General features: G+C 43.1%; 1 protein-coding gene and 1 long non-coding RNA gene across 6 annotated transcripts in view; one reads left to right on the forward strand and one right to left on the reverse strand.

Annotated features, from left to right (window-relative positions):
- Positions 1-21,988, reverse strand: part of WIPF1 (WAS/WASL interacting protein family member 1) — a 118,260-nt gene that overhangs the window by 69,558 nt on the left and 26,714 nt on the right. Inside the window, exon 1 of one of the 5 annotated variants that reach the window (XM_036075780.2) lies at positions 6,559-6,636. The exons of 3 other annotated variants lie outside the window; for them this stretch is intronic. The gene's annotated coding sequence lies outside the window, so the exon portion shown is untranslated. Of the gene's footprint in view, positions 1-6,558; positions 6,637-21,988 lie in introns of those variants that run through there. One more of the 5 variants, XM_036075784.2, reaches the window with a different exon arrangement.
- Positions 9,287-11,455, forward strand: LOC144381627 (uncharacterized). The gene is made up of 2 exons (XR_013447216.1): positions 9,287-10,925; positions 11,108-11,455. It is a non-coding gene; the product is annotated as an uncharacterized LOC144381627 (long non-coding RNA).

Genomic DNA, 21,988 nt, shown 5'->3' on the forward strand with positions numbered 1-21,988 from the left:
ACATTCCTTTTTTTTTTCCCCAAGTTATTATTCCCGTATAAAACCTCTCCAACATTTTTATTCTGGGAACTGTGCTCATCAGCCTTGATTTGTCCCTGCTTTGCAGGAGGGTTATGGACTGCTCTGGGGAAGAGGCACGGAAAGCTGAGACGGGCCTGGAGGGGGCAGCATGCTGTCCACGCAGGTGAGCGGCAGCCTGACCTTTCACAGGGCAATGGGCAAGGACTGGCAGGAGACGGAAGAGCAGAAGGGAGAGGAAATGTAGAGGGAAGGAGAGAAAAAGTGAAGGCACACGTTGGCTTTGAAAAGGTTTTAGGCAAAGCCCTGGTGGCAGTTCATCAAGAATGTTCATTTAGCGAAATGACTTCTGCAACTGGGACTTCGCTATGGAGCCACACCGCAGCAAGAAGGCGGAGTTGGAACATGAGTCCGCTCCTTGAACAGCACCCCGTGCAGCCTTCCGCGCAGCAAGCCGGCCAGGGACCGAGCCTCCCCTCTACCGCTCCCACGCCCAGGGTTCAGGACTCAGGGGCATCATGCTACAGGTCTTTAAAGCCTTTGAGGAAGACCATATCTTCCTACTGGCCTGGGAATCAAAGAAATCACCATTTAATAAATCAGTGATTTACAAACCATTAGCAAACTGTCCAAATGAATCTATATGCACAACCTCCTAGCCTAGAGTTAGCTGCATATTCCAAAGAATTGTAGGTTCCAAGATATCATCTAATGACTTTCAGTTGAGAAAATATATGCCCCAAAGAATTTTTACCCTATTAAAATATATATATATATATTTGTATGTGTACATGCACATGTGTGTGCAAACATGTATACTACTACAAAAAAAAAAAACCTCTTTATTTTTAAGCCACACTAGGATTACAAAACAATACAATGCATGAGCTTAAAATATGACATATTATTAAAATCCAGACATAAACAAAAGTAGAAAGGAAACCTAATTCATACCAGAAAATATCAAAACAGACCAGACTCTGGTAAGTATCTAGCTAGTTACTGTCAAAGCAGTAACTTTTAATTAGTACTGAGAAATTACAGTGTTAATGATGTATGAATACCTCCTAGTGGAATTGACATAGTCATGTAAGCCAGGAATAGGGGCCTCTCTCCAATTGTGCGCCATATAAGGTTCCATTCAAGGACTCAACCTTTCCCAGTTTACTATTTTTGAGGAAAAGCCTTCTTTGTCCTTTCATAAACAAACAAATGCAACCATTCTTGTCATTCTCTTGTCTAAATGCCTTTTTGGTGGGGAGGGAGACCCTAAGAGGCTTTTTTTGGGGGAAATAGCAATAACTTTCTAACTGATGAAGAAAATGGAAGGAAATTGAAAGGGCAGAATGAGGGGCGCCTCAGCGGCTCAGTCGGTTGAGTGACCGACTCTTGGTTTTGGTTCAGGTCATGACCTCGGGGTCATGTGATCGCGCCCCTCCCCCCACCCCTACCTCCCCACCCCCCTACTCCCAGGGCTCTGCACTTAGGGTGGATTATGCTTGAGATTCTCTCTCTCCCCCCTCTGCTCCTCCCCCTGCACGCATGTGCGCACTCTCTCAAATAAATAAATGAATAAATAAAATCCTTAAAAAAAAAAGAAAGAAAGAAAGGCAGAGTGAAAAATCCACCAAACATATGAGGCAATCCCTTCCTCAGAAATGTCAGAGTACACACGAGCACTAATGATATTTTATTTAGAAGACAGCAGCTCCAGCCAAAGAAGAACCACAGAGCACTGTGTCAGGCTGTCCATCACATCTTCCCAAGCATTTCCTTACAAAAAATCTGTAATCTAAACAAACAGCATGGCCATGCCTCCAGAACAGTCTTACTGCTCTTGTTCCTTTTCCAGCACAACAGCTCAAGTCCTCTTTGGGTCCTTAGTACTCAGAAGAAAAATATAACATTTTGTTTGAAGCATTCATGAAGGAAAATGACAACCAACTTGTAATCTGAGGTATCTTCAAGTCTGTCGGTTTGGAAAGAGGGTGGTATAAGAAGACATAATTACTGGGTGATTCTCAGAAAGTGTGTTTATTCCCGCATGAAGTCTGGTGTTAGTCATCAGAATTGAGGAGAAGGCTTTTTCCTGAAGATTATGTAGCCAAAAAGTATAAATTCTGGAAGGAAAAACAGCACTACCCCATGCTATCTCTTCTCTTCCCTTTCGTTTCCTTCCTTCATCCTTGTCAGATCTTAAAAACTGAACTGCTTATCAGCTGAAAATGACTGAGATTTTGTGAAGCATTTCAGAGTCAAGATAAAAATCATATTGTTGAAAAAAAATCATATTATTGAAACTCATGGTCTTTTCCAAGGGTGTATACACCACAGGAGGCAACTGGCTCATAGAAGATGATGTGGACATTAGAACCTGCACATACAATACTTTAAAAATCTATGGTTCCCTGATAGCTATAATATATAAAGAACTCCCACAACTCAACAACAAAAATTAAATAACCTCATTAAGAAAATGGACAAGGGGGCGTGCCTGGGTGGCTCAGTGGTTAAGCATCTGCCTTCGGCTCAGGTCATGATCTCAGGGTCCTGGGATCGAGCCCCGCATCAGGCTCCCTGCTCAGTGGGAAGCCTGCTTCTCCCTCTCCCACTCCCCCTGCTTGTGTTCCCTCTCTCGCTGTGTCTCTCTCTGTCAAATAAATAAATAAAATCTTCAAAAAAAAAAAAAGAAAATGGACAAGAGACTTGAACAAACATTTCTCCAAAGAAGATATACAAATAGTCAACAAGCATAAAAAGATGCTCAACATCACTAATTGTTAGGGAAATGCGAATCAAAACTATGAGATACGGGGCCCCTGGGTGGCTTAGTCGGGTGAGCGTCTGCCTTTGGCTCATGGGCTCAGGTCATGATCCCGGAGTCCTGGGATCGAGTCCCGCATCGGGCTCCCTGCTTAGCAGGGAGTCTACTTCTCCCTCTGACCGTTCCGCCTCTCATGCTCTCTCTCTCTCAAACAAATAAAGAAATCTTAAAAAAAAAAAACAAAAAACTATGAGATATCATCTTACACCCACTAGGATGGCTGCTATGAAAAAACAAACAAACCAGAAAATAACAAGTACCAACTAGGATGTGGAGAAAGTGGAACCCTTGCGCACTGCTGGTGGGAATGTAAAATGGTGTAGCTGCTATGGAAAACGGGATGGCAGTTCATCAAAAAACTTAAAACACAATTACCATATGATCCCTCCATATCCCTTTTGGGTATGTATACAAAAAAACTGAAAGCAGGGTCTCAAAGACATATTTCCACATCTAATTCACAGCAGCATGATTCACAATAGCCAGAGGTGGAAGCAGCCCAAACGCCATCTACAGTTGAATGGATAAAGAAAATGTGGTCTAGGGCGCCTGGGTGGCTCAGTTGGTTAAGCGACTGCCTTCGGCTCAGGTCATGATCCTGGAGTCCCAGGATCGAGTCCCGCATCGGGCTCCCTGCTCGGCGAGGAGCCTGCTTCTCCCTCTAACCCTCCCCCCTCTCATGTACTCTCTCTCTCTCTCATTCTCGCTCTCTCAAATAAATAAATCTTTAAAAAAAAAAAAAAAAAGAAAAGAAAATGTGGTCTATCCATGTAACAGAATATTAGTCTCCGAAAGGAAGGACATTCTGACACCTGCTACAACACAGGGGAACCTTGAGGGCATGACACTAAGTGAAATAAAGCAGTCACAAGAGGACAGATACTCTATGACTCCACTTACCCAAGGTACTCAGAGTAGTCAAACTCAGAAACAGAGTAGAATGGTGGTTGCCAGGGGCTGGGGTGGGGGAGGCAAAGAGGGAGGAGTGGCCTAATGGGTACAGAGTTCCCATCTACTGAACTACATACACATTCAATGGTTAAGATGGCGAATTTTATGTTATGTCTATTTCAACGCAATTAAAAAAACGACAACTTGCAGCTCCCAGTATTTCCCAGTAGGATGGTGATGACAACTGTTAAGACTTCCCACGCATCCAGAAACATCTCTCTGGGAAGCCCAGAGAGCTGGGCCTCCAGACTTGGTGATGTCAACTCAAAATGACCAATGATGAATCCAACTGTAAAAGCTGCACTCATCAAAGTTTCATGCTTTATTTTCTTTTTCCTACTAGGATGCATATGTTGTGTATCTCCCCACCGCATCCTTCTGAAGCTCAGACAACCCCATGATTTGCAGATGCCGCCTCTGAAGTGTTGCTCAACTACCTGGGATTCTGGGGACAAGAGGCCTGCCTCTATGTCAGGGTCCAGGAGAAGAGGACTTTGCAAAGTCAGCCTCCTTCCTCTTACTTAGAGAATTCAGTAACATGCCCACAAAGTCCTCCTTCCCCCTAAAATTCACTATGTTCTCTCCAGAGAAGAGGTGACCGCTTATCTCTTTCTGCTCTTGACCTTCCAACTGAACTCAGTGCAACTTGGCAGTGATTCCTGTCTAAAAATTACAAGCTAGATTAATATTCAAGGTGCCCTCCACCATCCATGATTGACCAACCTGTGCCATCCCATGTCCTTTGTTTTCCAGATATACTTCCAGGTTTAGGGCCCAGAGGCACCACAAAATAACAACACTTTATAAACCTTCTCTTGTATCACAAACACAAAGGACCACAGTGAAGGTGGAAAGTTGGAGAAGGGGGTGAGAAATGGCCAGGGAGAGAACAGATGCCCCCAGAATAAATGGAAACAGTTTTTGGAAGGATGCATTAATAAAAGAGACATCAGATCCATCTGGAAAGTATTCTAACAAAATAAAAAAGCCCTTCTCTACTATGTGCAGCAGATTACAAAACTCCCTGAACAACAAAGCTCTATGACCAACTGAAAAAACAAAACCGAAAGAAGAGCTCCTTCTAGGGATGGCCAGCCACCATGAAGTTGGGAGCCTCTTTCTGGCGTCAGGGGAACGCCTGGTGCCACATGCAAGAGCCCTTCCTGCTGCAGTGCCCCGCTGTGTGCGTGCGTGTCCTCCAGGCGGTGATCGGTGCGAAGGGCTCCAAACACCAATGAAGTCCAACCTCTCCTCCACCGTGCCCCCCTCCCCCATGGAAATGCCGCTGCTTCTCTCCGGGCCAGCGCAGGGCTTCTGAAACCCCTGGGGCTGAGATCTCCAACTTGGAAGCCACCCTTACTCTGTCAGCTTCCCCTCCATTTTCTTGGACAACATGGTCATAAAAAATGGAAAAAATGTGGCCATCTGAGGACCTAATCAACAATGATTCTTCTCTTTCGTCACTGCCCTGGTTATTTTGCATTGCTGGGATATAAACAACACGTGAGCCCACTAACCCCTCACCCCTTCGTCGTTTGTTCAGTGCAGACACTTTAAAGGACGCTGGGCGGGCACGACGAGAGGGCACAAGAAGGCCCCAATCCCAACCTCTCTTCATTACTCCCCCCACCACCTCTATCAACACTGGGACCCCGGAACACAGCCACAGAAGAAATCTAGTGTTTTCAAAAACATCCAGAAAGAGATTCAGCCACCTCTCTGGCTACCTGCTCCAGTGCTCGATAACGGTCTAAGAATGTATAACCCCCTCCCTCTAACTCAGATTTGAGACCTTCTCCTTTTTCATACAGGTCTGAAAGTAGCAGGCCATTGTGTAAAAACCTTTTATTGACTTGAAGTTCTTTATCAGACTGTCCCTCGCTGGCCCGAGGATGAATAACCTTGGAGCATTTAGCTGTTTCTGGGCTCTAATTTCCAACACTTTAACCATCCCTCTGGTTATGCTCTAGACTCTTCAAATCTTCCTTCACACAGGAGGCACAGGCTGACGACCCAAGGTTCGAGTGACGGTCCCACTGCAGGGCATCTTCAGGCCGTGTGCCGCTGGAACCCCGGGCCCCCCCGCGCTTGGCCTACACCAGGGTGCAGGCAGGGGACTTCCTCATCTCACATTCAAGCTGCCCCCCACCCCTTCTTCTCTACTCCTGCTTTATGTTAGAAGAAGGGAAGGGAAAAAAGGGAAGGAAGAAAGGAAGAGGGCAGAAAAAATACAAAAGGGAACTAAGAATTTATAAAATTCTTATGAGAAATTATTTTAACAGGAAATATAAGCCAAAAGATTCGTTTTACCAGATGAAAAGTATATAAGAACAACAAACTTTTGCATCCAGACTTGCAGCATGTTTTCACACACAATGTTTCAGTGTTTTCTACCGCCCTTTGAATGCCCGGCGAACGCCCTTGAACACAAGCTGATTTGTCCTGTTTCAGATTTGTGCTAATAGGTAAACATGACGAGAGGCTTAGCTGAATTCCAAGACATAAGTTATTTCATAAACATCTGAAGGTTTGTTTTTTAAAGGCAAAGAGGGAAGCAAGAGATTCTGAGAATTTCATTTTCACAATAATGGCTCCGTGCTTGTTCCTCTAACAAAGTGTGGTGCCCAGCTATGCCCCGGCTCTCACATCCAAAGCCAGAGCCAATTTCTTCACATTAGAAAAAGAGACAGCTTCAGGAGAGAGAACCAGTTAGGTCTTTTAGAGTGGCTCTGAAAGATTTTTCAGGGGGGATAGAAAGCACTAACCTGTGTTGTTTTAATCCGCCGAAAACGACAAGTTCTCAAGTTCCCCTGCAATCTTCTAGCGGGTTTCCTGTAAATGTCGCATGTGACATTATACTTCCTCCCTGCACCATCTCTGACGGCCTCCCTCAGCGGTCAGAGGCATGTGATAAGATCATCTCGTTGCTTGCTTCACACTGGGGTAACCCTGCTTCCAAAGGAATCTTTGTCACCCCGAAGGGGTCCCCCAGCTTGTTTTAGGCATCCCTGGGACACAGGTAAAGAGACGACTGGCCTGGGAGAAAGGCGGGGAAGAATGAGGTCTGGACTCCTGGCACCTGGAACCCCACAGGGGGCGGGGGGTAAGGGAGAGACAGGGACTCTGGAGCCCCAGGGTCCCCCGTCGTGGGGCTGGGGTAGCAGCTGAGAAACGGCAGATTGCTCCCAGCACAGCCCAGGGTGCTCTGCTGTCATCTGGACAGGCCCCGGCACTGCCGCTCTCAGGACTGCCCAGGAGAGACCAGCCCTGGGCCATGGCGCTGCGCCCAGGAGGTCCCCAGGCTCCTCTCTGGAGGGCACCACCACGGAGCAGCACACCCAGGACTCAGCTCACATTTCTGGATCCTGCAGTGACAAGAGCCACTCACCCCAAATTTCCCTGGCCAGTCTCAAGTTCACATCCAGTCTATTCAGTCCTGGTATCAGAGAGCGTGCCCTCATTCTTGGTTCAGCAAACAAAGCCACGTACACTCTGCCTCCCAGGTTAAATAACTGGCAGATATTCTTACCCCCACCCGCCCCCTGCCGCAATGGTCTCCAAAATATGCCAGGTTTTGGTTTCCCTGCGGGATGGTGGTGGTTTCTTGGAGGCATGCGAGCCCTGGCAGTGGGTGGCCTTGGTGCTGGCCTGGCCGGAGCCCCAGTGTGTCCCTCTGTGCCTGCCGCAGGGGGGAGACAAGAGGAGCCAAGGCAGGGTGCTGTTCCTAGCTTTCCTGTTCCTGCGGTCAGTGCCCTCCTCTCTCCTTTCACGATTCCGCTAGCTCTCTGGAGGTCCACACATAGGGAATTTGTGGAAGTAGGAAGCGGTGTGTGGGAGTAAAACCATGTCCTGGACCGAGAGGAACAGTCTGCAATTTGTACAACCTGACTCAGTGCAGAAACCCCAAAGTTGTTTCTGTTTGGCTACCCTGGCCTAATTCTTTTCTTAAAAATGCTTTTAAAGGGATTTTTTTTTTTTGGTTGTTTTTTAGAAAGGTAATTGTAGACAACCTCACTGTTCCAAGTCTTGAAAATATTACCCTATAATGCCCCCATGAAGTTTTCCATGTGAGAACACCGAGTAAGGAAAGGAGTCCTGAGATCAGGACTCTGGACCACAGTGGAGCTCTGAAGTCTCAGCACATGATTACATTTCTGGCTCTGAAAACATGCATCACTGTTTCACCAGCCTGACAGCTGATGGCTGGTTTTCTGATTGAACTGTACACTTAGCCAGTCGAGTCAGATGGCTAGAAGCACGACATTAGCTTTAAAATAGGAATAATGGTAAAATTTTGTTATCTTGGAAAAACAAAATACTACACAGATGCTAAATAATAATGACTCCATTTGAATGTATTTAGAAGGGCCACAATTTGGGTTAAACTACCAGTTCCAGTTTTCAACTACGTGGTCACGTATGTCCTACTTAAGCCACGTTCCGTGTGGAATTTTTAACGGTCTTAACAAAACACTTTATAATTTTCCTTTAAAATCCCTAACCTGGCCTGTGAAATTTTTTTTCTGTTTTGGCACTTAAAAAATTTTAACAGACTTTATTTTTTAGAACAGGTGTGGGTTTACAGAAAAATCCCACCCATCTGCACCCAGTCTCCCCACTATTGAAATCTTATATTTAGAGTGATACGTAAGTAACAATTAATAAGCCAATATTGATACAGTGTTATTAAGTGAAGTCCACAGTTTATTTAGATTTCCTTAGTTTTTTCTCTAATGTCCTTTTTCTGTTCCAGGATCTCATCCAGGACATCACACTACATTTACTCATCATGTCTCCTTAGGCTCCTCTTGGTGGAGACAGTTTCTTAGACTTTATTTTTGATGACCTTGACAGTTTTGAGGAATACTGTTTTTTTGTAGAATGTCCCACAATTGGGATTTCTCTGATGTTTTTCTCACAATAAGACTGGAGTTACAGCTTATTTGTCAGGTTTCTCCTCCTTCCTTACTGTATCTTCCAGAAGGAAAATCTTGAGGGTGGAGTTATCTACACAAATTATTTGGAGTTCTTCTGCATGGAAGATTTGTCTCTTCTCCTCATTTATTAATTTATTCAATCATTTATTTGTATCAGTATGACCTCATAGATATTTAGTGTATACTTTGGGTTACAATTCAACACTACTTGATTTATTTTGTTGTTGGAAGTGTTCCACCTTTGACTATTGGTCTTTCAGTTGGTTCCTGTGTTCCTCTGACACACTCCTCTTAATATTTTTTGAATTTTGTTTTTGAGCCCTTCTTTAGTTCCTGGCATTACAAGATGCTCTGGGCTCATCATGTATTGGACCTCTCCAATTGTCCATGATTGTTTTTTTCTGTCTTGACAAGAGAATGAAAGAAGATAAACATATGGACCTGAAAAACACTTTTTGCCTTCAATTTTCATTAGTTCTGCCCCATGTGTTCGTAAAAATCTTTTTTTTAAATTGCTTTCATAAAATTAGTCTTAGCCTCTACCAGCAAGAAAACACCAAAACGCCGAGTGAAATTACATTTCCTTAATCCCAAAATGCGTATTTGTGTTGGTTGTGTTTTTCTCCTTCATATTTTAACATTCCTGGAATCGGGGTGTACATTTAGTACCATGTCTTTCCCCCGCTCCTTCCCTGTCATTAATTTGATGGTACACCTCACAGCTGATGGTGTCTTGGGAAGGAGCAAGGAGAGCCATCAATTAAATTCTTGTTTGGACTACAGGCATCATTTAACTACTTTCACTGATTTTCCCCCCACTGAACAAATATTTTGATTAAAGTGGTTTTATATGTAACATCTACAGACATTTTAAAAACCCCAAGATTTTTACCTACTCCTGGATACATTCTAACTTTACCTCAAACCACGAATTCTCATCAAGCCCTAAATATAGACAAAAGGTGTGTATGGGGGGGGGGATTGTTCAATTCTTTCCATTTTGTTCTGGGTTTACTCTGACTCCTTTGATGTTTACCGTGTCACTGCTTCAAGATCTCCCGAATCCATCATCATCCCTGAGGAGCCCAATGCTGATGCTGAAGGGTGATGAGGATGAGGTTTCACTCGTGTTGATGAGGAGTCATGGTCTTACCTATCAGAGGCAGGTCAGGAAGGACTCTGTGATTCTGCCTTTCCTACTCCGGGAAGCCAACCGACTGCAGCACGGCAGAACTGAGCATTCCTTTCTCTGTGGCCAGGATCTTCTCTCCAGCTCATGAACCACTCCTGCTTCGGCAGCATCGTGCTTTACAGACTTTTTTCTTTTAATGGATGGAGACTTGTTCAACCATTCACCATGAGCATATTTCACAAAGTCACAGATGAAATGCCCAATCTTTTCATCTGGGTAGGCACAACTTGGCTATTCTAAACACTATTTTCTGGCCCGCTCCTGTGTAAGATGCACTAAGATACTGACAGTGCCCTAATGATCTCAGCAGCCTCCAGAAGAGACTGGAAGAGATGCTACCCTGACTTTTTTAGGCAGCCATTGACGAAGCCCTTCCCACCTGCCACTTTACAGATCCCCACTCTACAGACAAGCTAACCACGTGGAAGAGGCTAAATAATCTGTCCAGAGACCTCTGGTAAGTCCGAGGCCAACACGCAAATTCAGCTCTGCCTGACGCCAGAGACCCAGGGACTAAGGCTACTCGTGATGCAGACAGGCGTACCATCTGTACCTCACAAACGGGCACTTAGCTGAACATGAGTCTGTTCCCTGGTTATTTTCTGCACATGATTTTCACCTTGACCAAACCTAAGTGGCACTGAGGGCAGGGACAGTGTCTTCTATCCCATTAACTCAGCTTTCCAGGCTCACCCCAGCAGCTTTCCCGTTAACCCTGTACTTTTGCCTACTGCCAACCTGATTTATTTCTAACTTATTAGAGATTCAGGCTTTTTTTTTAAAGATTTATTTGAGAGAGAGAGATCGAGAGAGAGCACGAGTGGGGCGAGGGGCAAAGGGAGAGGGAGAATCTCAAGCAGACTCTCCCCTGAGCGAGGAGCCCAACACGGGGCTCAATCTCACGACCCATGAGATCACGACCTGAGCCGAAACCAAGAGTCGGATGCTTAACCGACCGAGCCACCCAGGTGGCCCAGAAAATTCAGACTTCTTCTTAATAAAGGTAAATAATTTCCCTTCATTATTTCCCTCCTGCTACTTTGTTTTACTTTATTTTTCATTCATTAGCTTCTTAAAATACAAGCTTGATCTCCAGTCCTTTAAAATAAAACCCATAACTTTATACTTTTAATCTTATCTCACATTTAAATGCATCATATTCTTTTTTTCTTTTTTTTTTTTTAGTAGGCTCCATGCCCAGCATAGAGCCCAACATGGCTTGAACTCACAATCCTGAGATCAAAACCTGAGCTGAGATCAAGAATTGGACGCTTAACCAGCTGAGCCACCCGGGAGCCCCTGATGCATCATATTCTTACTGCTAATTTTAGAATAGTCTATCGTTTGAGTAGTAATATCCTTTTTCACCCAAAAATTAGTTAAAAGGATCATATTTTAGTTTCCAAGTGCTTGGATGGAGGTGGGGGGCAGGAACCATCTTGTGTTAATTTTCAATGCTATGTTATTTTTATATGTGGCTAGTATGTCTACTTCTTGGTTAATTAAAAAGTTTCTTTGTGGTGTGGTATTTCATCAATTTTTGTAAATGGTTCATGTTCTCTAAAAAATTTGTGTGTATTTAAACAAAAAAGGAGTAGGAAATAACCCCACTGGATGTGGAAATTAAAAAAAAATTGGGTGTATTTCCTATTTGTTGAGTTAGGTAAATAATGATAACGATGTTATTAAAATCTTCTGTTCCTGGAGCGCCTGGGTGGCTCAGTCAGTTAAGTGTCTAACTCTTGATTTTGGCTCAGGTCATGATCTCAGGGTCGTGAGATCCAGCCTCATGTCTGGCTCTGTGCTGGGCGTGGAGCCTGCTTAAGATTTTCTCTCCCGGGGCGCCTGGGTGGCTCAGTCGGTTAAGCATCTGCCTTTGGCTCGGGTCATGATCCCAGGGTCCTGGGATCGAGTCCCGTGTCAGGCTCCTTGCTCGGCAGGGAGCCTGCTTCTCCCTCTGCCTGCTGCTCCCCCCTGCTTTCTCTCTCTCTGACAAATAAATAAATAAAATCTTAAAAAAAAAAAAAAATTCTCTCTCCCTCTCCCTTTGCCCCTCCCTCACCCCACCTGGCAGGCACACTTCGCTCTCTCTCTCTCAAAAAAAAAGTCTTCTGTTCCTATGTATTTTTGCCTACATGATTAAATTCTGAAAGCATTTTGTTAAAGTCTCCCACTATGATTATGAAAAACTTTGTGTTTTGAAATTTTTATCTATTTGTATTTTTATTTGTATTATTTTATTTGTATTTTTTAACAGATTTTATTTAACTCAGTGCTAAAGCGTTCAGTGCGTAAAGGGTCATTATTATTGACTCTTTTGATTTATATCTCTTATTCTTCTATGTCTTGTTTAATAGTTTTTATATTTAATCCTATATTTTTTAAGAAAAGATTATTTACTTTAGAGAGAGTGTGTGTGAGCAGGGGAAGGGGGACAGGGAGAGGGAAAAGGAGAGAAGCAGACGAGCATAGAGCCACTGAGCTCAAGAGCCCCATGCGGGGCCCAGTCCCATGACCCCAAGATCACAACCTGAGCCGAAACCAGGAGTCAGAGCCCAACTGAGTGAGCCACCCAGGCAATCCTACACTTTTTAATATTATCATCCCTACTTTTGTTTTGTTAGTTAGCATTCACCAGCCTATCTCTTTAATTTTGGTATACATATGACTCCTGGAGATGGCATATAGCTTGATTATCCTTTTAATCAACCTGTGAGTCACTGACAAAGGAATTTCAGCTAGGCACATTTATTATTATAGGTTTGTCTTACTATTGCCATCTTATCATTTATCTTGTTATACTGTTTTCTTCTCATTTTTTTCCCCTTTTCTTGACTTTTGCTGTTTGACCATGCTTTTTATTTTTGTAGTACCCTCTACTCTGGCTACATGTGTGTGTTTTCATATGTAATGGTTTAGAAATCCTACTTATACTTTGTTCTAAAAATCAAGTACAGGTGACCTTTCCTGATAAACATCAGAGAACTTCATAGTAGGACCCTGTTATTGGTAAGGTCAGTCCACTGTTCTGGGAAATTTCATGGTAGGATCATGTTAATGATAATAATTGTGTCTATGTGGGGAGGCTAATAATATTACACAGATATCAGAAACCCTTCTAAAAGAGTATGCTGTCCGGTCTCCATTCACTTCCCTCCCACCCTTCTTATAAGAACTATAGCTCACAAATCATGTGGGTAAATGTGGGGTAGAAGGACAGCCAAGTGTGTCTGGGAGACAGCTAGGACCATCCCAGGGAATGCTTCTGCAGTGCAAGCCTCTGAGACATGCAGGCACTTTGGAGATCTGTAGAAGTATCTGCTGAAGGGCGGCTGTCAGGGCAGGTTTCCAGCTACTTCACTTCCAGTCACTGGACTTCATCGTTCTATTCAATCTATTTTATCTTCATCATTCGAGCTATTCTAGAATTAGGTAAGAGCTCAACGGTAAGATCGCGAGAATGCAAACATATCCTCTAAAGAGTTGAGGAATTCAAATGAGAAAATAACGTTACTAGATGCACTTAGAGGCTAGAATTCTCAGTTTCCTAAGGTCTAGTTAAAAAGCACAGTAATTAACAAGAATCTACTTTTTACCTTTAAAAATTAGGTGGTTTCCACTTTTTTTAAAGCTTTGATATCAGTGCAGGGCTGATAGGGAAATTCTGGCCAAAGAATATCTAAGCAGGTATTGTTTGTGTGTATTTGTATATGTGTATGTGTTTGAATGAAGGTTAACATTAAAATTCCACATTTGATTTTTCATGGAGAATCCTAGGACAGTGTGAAGGAGGGAATAGGGACAAAAGGGTTAGCAACTGTTTGAAAACCTGCTGGTAACTCTCAATTAACTGGACTAAGATCCCGGTTTGGACCACAAAAAAGTGATAAAATATCTTAAAAAATGTTTCTGTTCTAACATAACATATTCTTAAAAATTAATTTAGCTTCATAAACATTGTATGAGTTAAATATTATTTTTAATTGTTTTCATAACACAAAAAGGGAGACGAGGTTTCCAAGAGTTATAAGGATTTATTCAAACAAGTAAATAAGGGATAGAAGTGGGATTTGAACCCAAAGCTTATGACTGAGAGTCCAGTGTCATTTCCAGTATCCACCAAAACTGTCTCCTTGTTGTTCTGTCTCCGAGAGAAACCCAAACCCATGCACACCACATGTGTGTTGTTGAGGGAGGAACTGCGGCGAGGCACACCCTTGGCAGTCAGTGCTTCACAATGTAGGTCAGTTCAGCCAGACCCCAGAGCAATTGTTTCTACACCGACCCTGGGGGGTTTGGGGAGCATTATGTCATGCCAAAGGCTTTCCTCATTCGCAATCATGCAAAAAGACACCATGCATCATGTTTCTGGGCCATTGGAGCAGCTAAAGGAAGATGAAAGGTCAAGAAAGTTCTCTTGCTGATGCACTGCACTTCTGTATATTTGTTTATGCCACTGTAATGTAATCTAAGCCAGAATGATCAAGACCCCTGGCGAGAGCCCTTCAAAGCCAGAGCCCTACCTAGCATAGTGATTCTTCTTTGGCACACTTGAGGGCCTGATGCCAACAACGAAACTGGCCCTTTGCAACATCATGCAGTTGAATTCCAAATAACCCCTCACTCATCTTTGTTGTTGATCAAAACACTGAAAGGATCTGGCAAATTCCCTTTTCATAAAAAGACTGGCTAGGGACACATAGAAAGCCTTGCCATTCACCCACGATGAGTTTTAAGAAGCCTCATAGATACAGAACTCCAGAGGTAACAGACAGAACCCAGATACTCTCACACATTTGTTGCTCCTTTCTTTCAGGCTGAATAGAGACTAGAAGAATACAAGGCAGTATAAAGAATTCAAAAGCGTACCAAGGGTGTTGGGAGAGATCATGAATGGGTATTATGCAGATTTGTGGCTCTGATTCAGGATCTGTGTTTTCCTCACGTATACACATAACATGGGACCAAGAGAACACCTAATTAATTGCCCATTTGCACAATCTTCCTATTCAGAGGCATCCCTCCCTTCTACAGTTAAGAGCACATAGAATAGGGCAGAATTGGTAAACAAGCTCATGTCATTCCTAAAAGGAGGGATTCTGGAATCAAACTACCTGGGTTCAAATCCCAGATCCATTACTTATTAGCTGCAGTGAATTATGCTTTCGGGTCCCAGTTTTCTCATCTGTAACATGGGGATATTTTAATGCGTGTTGAATGCAATGCCACATACAAAGAGCTTAGCCAGTGCAGTGCATAAAAGGTGGCTACCATTACTGTTGGTAGGTGGAAATTTTACTATTAGGAAATTCTATGTTAGAATTTCTCATATTGAATGCAGCTGGAGTCAAGCAATGAGTTTTATTTCTGAGGGTGCTATGAGGCAGGAAATAAAATTCAGGATTCAGGGGCAGTGGAGCTACAGGTCATCCAGTCATCCTAGAGAGGCCCAATCTATACAGGAAGTAGAACAGAAAATCTCTATGATTACTTTGAGCCTGGACTCATTATGTAGCATTTATGCTTCTAAATTTGAAAGGGTTGGATGTATTTGTGTCTGATAAAAAATAAGAAGGAAACTAGAATGTGAATTTTATCTCCATAATTTAAAAAAAATGAGGCAAGTTTCATGGCCAGTGAAAAACTATGTGGATGAGAGAGACAAAGAGAGATTTCACAGCCGCCATGAGTGCAGGTGAAGGAACAGATGTCTTCGTGGAATGTTGGAGAAGCTGTTTATGTGGTGTGAAGTATAAAACCTTCAAGTCGTGGGGCGCCTGGGTGGCTCAGTCGTTAAGCATCTGCCTTCGGCTCAGGTCATGATCCCAGGGTCCTGGGATCGAGCCCCGCGTCGGGCTCCCTGCTCAGCAGGGAGTCTGCTTCTTCCTTGGCCCCTCCCCCTGCCCCTGTTCCCTCTCTTGCTGTGTCTCTCTCTGTCAAATAAATAAATAAAATCTTTAAAAAAAATAAAATAAAATAAAAATAAAACCTTTAAGTCGTACCTTTTAGAAAAACTTCAGTTAAAGAGATATGTTATTCTTCAAGGCTTTCTGACTTTCTGATGTTTTCTTTGAATGAGACTCCAAGCAGAATCTGGACCAAGCAGGGTCTTGAGATTTATTCAGGTGCAATTAGTGTGTTGGTAATACCCAGCTGAGCAACATCAAACTCAACCACATGTGTTTATCCTATATTTTCTGGATTATGATTTGGATTCTGAAGTGCCTGCAGACAGGCTGAATTACATGATTCTATAAAGGAGGTAAACTTTCAAAAGATAAACATCTCCCAAGATTTTATTAATTACTTCGCTCACAGTCATTTTGAACAGGTAACACTACATTTCGTATTTCAGTATCTATTATTTTCTTTGCCTTTGAGCAACTTCTAGAAGTAAAGCTGGTGCTCTGGGAAGTACCTAATATAAAATAAGATGCTATTTACTAAATTACCATTGCATATTTCCCAATGATATACTTACTCATAGTGCTAAAAACATAATATCCACCGATTAACTTCCAAGACACATTTATGTACAAAAACGATCAAATCTCTTTGTATTTAATAACAGAAGTGTGTTTATTGAAACATGTTTCCTTAACATCTTATATAAACTGCATTTTAACCTTGGGGCACTGTGGATCATTAATAACACTAATGGAAGTGTAGGCAAAATAGGAGTAAATGGTATATTACAATGAGCTGATTTTTTAAAAAACAAATTGTATTTCCCTTTTAATTGAAAAATTACCACCATAACTGTAATATTCATCAAAGCATGCTGAAATTCTTAGTAACTAGACTTTATAGGTATGAAGCCTTCCTAAGCAAGACAGATTCTGCAGGGAAAAGAGAAGTTGTGACAAGTAGTGTGCCACTTAATGTACAACAAAATATATACACTCAGCTTTAAAAAAATTCATCCAGCTTGATTAAAGGCAAGGACTGAAGGTTACCAAAACAAAAACAAACAAGCAAAGCAAAGCACCACCACCACCGCCCTGTGCTGTCATTAATGATAAATTGCCTGATGCTATCCAAGCTGTAAAAAAAAAAGGAAAAAAACTCTAGGAACTCCCAACCAAACCGTGCAAACTGCGGACTGATACACCTTGGGATTACGTTTCTCATTTGTGCAGTTGCAGAGCAGCATATTTTACTTACCTAAAGCCAACTCTTTACTCTTGAAGGAGAAACACTCAGAAAATAACGTACACAGTGACAGCCCTTTCATCCACTATCCGCTTGAGCGTGCGCCTCCCCCCCCCCCCCCCCCCCCGGGATCCGGGGATGAGAGACCTGAATCTGTGGTTGTCACCAGCATGTCACAGTGGGTGTGATTCCAGGCTTTAAAAACACATATTTTTCACATGCCGGGGCCCATAAATGGCAGCCAGCCACTTCATCTGAAGGTCAAGCAAGGAAACCGTGATCAAGAGTAATTCCAGACAGACGCCATTTCTCCCTTAGCCGCCACTCTAAACCCTGACTTCTCCCAACCGCACTGTGTCAGAAAAGTCTATCTCCACAAGGTTTCTCCAGTTCTGACAACGGTCGCGCAGAGTCGCTGCTGTTGCAGTGACTTTTAAGGCTCGGTTACAGACACCACTCCTTCTGGGCAGTCCCTCCCCCATGTTCTCCTTCTGCCAAGTTGATGAAGTCAAGATTTGAGACAGACTTTTTTCTGTTTTTTTGGAACAAAACCCTTTTGTGGTTGTCCAGCACCTGTGAGAGTTTCGTGTCTCTCTCTAAAGGAGACAGGAAGTTTGGGGCATTACTAGCACAGAGTTTGGCAGCATTATTGTGCTACCCCAACAACCAGACCCCCGCGTGACAGGCTCCCTACCACAGTCCGCTTTATCATCTCTTTTAAAAAGTAGGGAATATGTAGCAAAATAAATAAATTACGCTCCCCCTCTCAGGACATCTCTGCAGTGAAGACTGACACTTATGGCATGTCTCCCGTGATGCCAATCTTGGCCTTGGGTCAAGGGTCAGCCTCCCAGGTAGAGCCACGCCCCCTCACTCCATGGTACCCGTCGCCTACTACATACTCCTTTCACACGCCTAGCTCCTCCTGGGAGGGAGAAAGGGGCGTGGCACCTTGTAGGTGTTCACTGAATGAGTGAGAGATTACTGCCTCCCAACAATAAAGAGCAGAGGAGCCCCTCTGTCTTAACAGTCCAGCTCACCAGCTTTTTTTTTTTTTTTTTTTTTTAAAGATTTTATTTATTTATTTGAGAGAGAATGAGAGAGAGAGAGCATGAGAGTGGGGAGGGTCAGAGGGAGAAGCAGACTCCCTGCCGAGCAGGGAGCCCGATGCGGGACTCGATCCAGGGACTCCAGGATCATGACCTGAGCCGAAGGCAGTCGCTTAACCAACTGAGCCACCCAGGCGCCCCTCCAGCTCACCAGCTTTATAAAGGGTTCACTCTGTGTATACACAAAGAAGAAGAGATTCAAAAGAAAAAGATGCTAATTCAGACTCTAAGTTAACTAGTCCAGTAATTTATAGACCTTAAGGCTGAATCTGGATATAAAACTCCCATTGTCCCTCCTTCCTCAATCTCCTGTATATGGAGGTATTTCCTGGCCCTTCTACTTCCACTGAATCATAATGCCATCTGATCGCTCTTCTCAAAAAGGATGGACTCTCTTTAGCATTTTTTGTTTTCTTTTTAGGACTGAACATAAACAGTACACCTCCTGATGATATTTTTAACAGAGACAGGTATCCAAACAAGAGAGAAAGTTTGACACAGAGAAAGCACCCAATCTATTTTCAGGCACACCTGTGCTGGGGACTTCTCTTCTGGTTCAACATGCCCATGGACTCTCTTCAGAAGGATGGGTCAGTGAGAAATGCCCAAGCAGGTGCCCGCCATGGGAACCTGTGTGTGACAGCCACACAGCTTGGAAGAACCCAAAACCTTGGTGAACTTATGTGTACAGAGACAACCTAATTAGTTGGTGTCACGTGTGCTGTGGATTTGTCACCTTGACTTTTGACCACAGGGAGCTGGCTTTCTATGTTGCTGGCTGGGCTTAAAAGGCAGCAATTGGAAAGAATAAAGATTTCTCCACACAGCCTATTAGAAGGATCTGCCTTGTGAACTGCCACACCTTGATTTTCAAAATTCAGACTGAACTGTTCATTAAAAGACCACTGAACTGATTCCAGATGGAAGTACGAAGACTGTTACAGTTCAGTTGCTTCTAAAGTACTAGCTACCTCAGGCCCTAATAATCCAGTCTTCCTGTATTTGCTCAGATTGCTTTGTAAATATTCTTAATAGCACAAACTATTAGTGTTACCCATTAACCTAAAGTAATTATTATATTAAGTGTTTATGTGTATCAACAGTGTAATCTGAAAAAAAAAAAACCTAAGTGCTTTTTAATGCATTGTCTAATTTATCATCTTCGAGGAAAGCTGTTATTTCTACTTTAGAGGTGGTGACACGGAGTTACTGCTAAATGAAAACAACAGGAATACACTCTTCCAAGCAAATATAAAATCACAGAAGAGCTTGGTTTGTCGCCTTTCACCTTGAGTCAATAAATATCTGTTAAACAATTAGCTAACTCTCCCATGTTTATCTTGTATGGAAAAAAAAAAAAACCTAGCAGTAATATGGCACATTTGATGGGAACCAGGTGGTTCTTACAGTCAAGATCTTACAAACACCACGATGTGTTATATGGTAACTACCCAAGATATAAAGCCAGGTGACCCTGTTGGGTGAGTACAATAGTTATCCATTGCTGTGTAACCAATGACTCTAATTTCATTATCCTCATGGATTCTGTAGGTCAAGAATTCAGAAATGTCAGGATGGAGACAACCCTTCTCTGTTCTCTAACACCTGTGGTTTTAGCTGGGATCATTGATAAACTAGAGGCTAGAACACTGGGGCTGGAGAATCTACTTCCAAGATGGTTTCTTCATTTATTTCTGATACAAGGCTGGGAAGGCTAAAGGAAAGGCTCAACCAAGACAGTCAACCAGAGCACTTACATGTGGCCTCTCTAGCATCTAGTTGGACTTCTTACTTGGTGGCTCAATCCTCCAAAAGCAAGCATTCCCAGTGAACAAGGCAGAGGTATGGCCTTTTAGGACCTAGCCTTGGAAGTTACATGGGGCCACTTCTGTCATTGTCTCTTGGTCAGATTAGTCACAACCCCCTACTCCCACCAAATTCAAAGGAAAAGGACATAGACTCACCTCTCATGGGGAGAAGTATCGATGTATTTGTAGCCATGTTTTCAAACACCTACAGTGAGTCTTCAGTTTCCCATTGTCTGGTGCACCAATATTTTGAACTTGAACTATTATTGATAAGCATGTGTGTTTATAGACTGTCAACCATAAATGGCTGCAATTATATCTGTAGAAAATCATCTTCAGAATTGGGAGAGGCCATAGTCCCAGGGCAATATAATGCCTACATGGGTGTTAGGTAAATATTAATTTGGAATAACAACAAAGTAAACAACTGTTGGAAGATCTGTTGGCATGTGGGGTCCTTAATCTTATGAAAATTATTCGGTGGTATAAAAACAAGATTTTCTCCCTATCCCCACTAAGGCTACATAGCAATCAGATGCTTCAGTTAAATTAAACATTTAAGGAGCTAGGAAACTGAGGGGGAAACAATTTAACTTTATAGAACTAACTATTCAGCTTGAGGTGATAAAGTCCTATCAGAGCAGGTAGAGAAGAAAAAGCAGGCTGGTATAAGCCAATGGAAATACTGGGGACTGGGGTTAACTACAGCACATATGCCCTTGCCTTAAGGTAGCTGAATTCAATTTTAAAAAAATACTTAACTTTCCAGAATCAGCACTTAGACCACAGCTTATGATCTGTGATTTAGATTCGGTGGTGACTATTTCCCAGGTTTATGGGTTTTTGCTCTGATCCTACTGGTTGATTTTGTACTCCTCTGAGACTGGAAAATAAACACTCAATATATAATTCTGCGGCTAATAATAAACATTTACTCATCATTTACTATGTTCCAAACACTGAACTAAGCTATTGTATCTTATTTAATGCTTAACAGTTCTTTGGGGTATTACCGAACACATTTCACAATAAGGAAACTGAGCTTCAGGCACAAAGGTGATAAAGCTAGTGAATGGTAGAAAGTGGGTTCATACCTACATAGGTCTGACCCCAACACCTATGCTCTTAGCCATTGCGTGTTATAATATGCTGCTTTTGATGAATGTGGCTCCCCTCAACTATAGGGGGGTGGCCCACAAGAAGGAGGCATGGCTTTGCTGGTGCCTCTTTGGTTGTAACCCATCCAGTTACTCTAATTTTGGGACAGAAATAGAAGTTTACTGGAGGCAGTGGATGTGCAGGGACAGTATTTCTTACCCAGGAATCCGGGAAGTTTAAGACTATGTAGAAGCAGAGATCACTGTACCCCTGCACCCTGACTAAGTTTCTCTGGATACCTGAAAAGAAATCTCGAGTCTCAGCCTTCTAGATGGGCAGTACCTCCACCATTGACGGTCTGATAGAATATCATCTCCCAGCAAGGCACTTATGTACACATTTATCAGAGAAGCACAAGATACAGGATCACAGAAGTCAGCATTTCTGTGCTCGACAGCCTCTCCTCGCAGAGCACCACATGATTTTCTCCTTCAAAATCTGTTTTAATGGGCGCCTGGTTGGCACAGTCGGTTAAGCATCTGACTCTTGGTTTCGGCTCGGGTCATGATTTCGGGGTCCTGGGATCAAACCCTACATCAGGCTCCACACTCAGTGGGGAGTCTGCTTGGGGTTCTCTCTCCCTCTCCCTCTGCCCATCCCCCGTGCTCACTTGTGTGCTCTCTCTCTCTCTCTAAAATAAATAAATCTTAAAAAAATAATTGGTTGGGGATGTCTGGGTGGCTCAGTCGGTTAAGCGTCTGCCTTTGGCTCGGGTCATGATCCCAGGGTCCTGGGATCAAGCCCCGCATCGGGCTCCCTGCTCGGCGGGGAGCCTGCTTCTCCCTCTGCCTCTGCTTCTCTCTCTCTCTGTCTCTCATGAATAAATAAATAAAATCTTC

The sequence above is a fragment of the Halichoerus grypus genome, chromosome 4 (assembly GCF_964656455.1).
Source record: "Halichoerus grypus chromosome 4, mHalGry1.hap1.1, whole genome shotgun sequence".
Taxonomy (NCBI): domain Eukaryota; kingdom Metazoa; phylum Chordata; class Mammalia; order Carnivora; family Phocidae; genus Halichoerus; species Halichoerus grypus.